The sequence below is a fragment of the Limulus polyphemus genome, unplaced genomic scaffold (assembly GCF_000517525.1).
Source record: "Limulus polyphemus unplaced genomic scaffold, Limulus_polyphemus-2.1.2 Scaffold441, whole genome shotgun sequence".
NCBI classification, from domain to species: domain Eukaryota; kingdom Metazoa; phylum Arthropoda; class Merostomata; order Xiphosura; family Limulidae; genus Limulus; species Limulus polyphemus.
Window position 1 is genome coordinate 337,677 of NW_013666051.1, and position 2,249 is coordinate 339,925.

The following is a 2,249-nucleotide window of genomic DNA, read 5'->3' on the forward strand; positions in this document are numbered from 1 at the left end:
TTTTTCTATCCCACTTCTGACACCGATTTGTTACGTCTCTGGTCATTAGTTAATTTTCCGAAGAAACTTCTTTCCGAAGAAACTTTAGCGATACAAGTCCTTTCTTAAATAAAACTGGTTTATTCTTTCTGAATACAACTTTGAAAATCACTTAATTTCCATGGTCACGCTATAGCTTAAACAAACGCTATAATTCACCATGAACGACTCACGTGCTCGACTCAACTGTCAGTCTCTCTCTGTCTGCAATTCAATTACCTTACATGTTGCCGTCACGTCTTACCAGTCTTATATATATAGGAATACCGCATATCTAGTAAATGCTCGAGACTTCACAAACCTTCGAGAATATGACGTGCTACTAGAGTCACGTGACCCCCGCTGTCGTAACAATATTTTAAGTATAAGGTACATTGAAGCATCAAACAGATAGAGTTGTTTCTAGTTGAGTGAATCAATCAGTGAGTGTTTTTGTTTCGGCTAGCAGAATATTAGTCAGTGATATGTTTTGAGTTACTAGATTAATCAGCCATGAAGTTTAACAAGAAGTTTATTTTTAATTTAGTTTAGTACAATTAGTGTGGCAGTAAATGTGGCCCACAAGTTATCAAAGTGTTTAAGCTTGTGGTAATATTAAAGGAGGAAATAAACTAATTTGTTATTGTTACATGGACTACAATTGTTTTCACCATATAATTTTAAATAACCTGCCAACAAAAGATCGACATTACAACACTGATGTCATAACTGTGATTATTTTAGTGAAAATAAAATAGAACTTTGAATATACTTGAAGTTGAACTTCAACTGTTGAAGATGATGAACATGAAGTCAAAGAATAAGAGCAGGACATTACTTAAGATGATGATATTATTAAGACAGGATAAGATAGAATGAGGTATAAAATTAAAAGAAAACTGAGAAACAATTTACAGAAAATGAAAAGAGAATCAGGAAGAAAGAGACAGTGACAATTAATCTTCCTGCTCTGTTATTACAATACAGTATTTGATAAGTTCACTTTAAAATCACCACTATATATATATTGGTTACTACAGTTGTATCCAGACCTTTAAGTAATTGTCTTTCTTTGTCAAAGTCCACACAGGCTGGCTCAATTATCTTAGAATACAATTAACAAGACAATTCTTCTCTACTCTGTTATTACAATACAATCTGTAATAATTTCATATTAAAAATCACTACTAAACACTCTTTATGACTAAACTCACAATCATGAAGGATAGATCTAGCTATTCAACTAACTAGCTAACTACATTTTGGATGTGTATTTATAGCTTGACGAAGGCATAAAACATTCCATACACTATGAAATATTATGATGCAATAATAGTCAATTAAAACAACAAGAAAAAATTAGAAGGTTCTAGTAACATGATGCAATGATATAACAATTGCCAATTCACAAAAATTGAACTACACAACGAATGATTTCTAAACAGTTATGTAAACAAGCTTGCAATAAAGTATCACTTTCAAAAATAACCAAATTTAACACTCGTGCTGTATAACTATCTAAATCATAACTTAAATTGAAACAGTCGTGTATATCTAACAATAATCCCCTCTTCAAGAAAAATATTTACATTTTTATACTATATACAAATTCTGTTTTCAGTTCATGCACAAAGTCTATTCATACAGTCTGCACCAAGATTTGTAGTCCCCTTGATGGCTTCAATGCACAACTGGTAGTTCTAGAGATAAAATGCCTACCTCATGATTCTTGTACTGTCGATTTTGTACAAGGGGTGATGGTCTGTCTGGATAATTAACTATTTTTTTGTAGAGGTAGTTTTGGAATTTCTGGATGGCATATATGATGGCCAAACACTCTTGTTCAATCACAGAGTAGTTTCTCACTACTCAACAGTTTTTAACTGATGCACATTATGGAAAATAGTCCAACTACATGTTCTTGCAGAGGTACTTCTCCAATTCCAATGTCTGATGCATCTATGGCTATCTGTCGGTTGCCCATCTTGTGTCCAACAAAGTCCAGCAAAAAATAACCAAGGTAGCACTTAGATGGTCTGATAGTCAGTCCTGCTGCCCTCACTTGCCTGTGTTTTTTCAGGTGGTCTTACCATCTGTCTGTGTGGGGCAGAATGTCATCCACATAATGCTTGATGTTGGTGGTTTTGTGCAACATCTTCCTAATCATGTGATTGAATGTTATTGTTGAGTTGACTAACTAAGATGGCATCTTCTTGAATTGGTAGTATCCA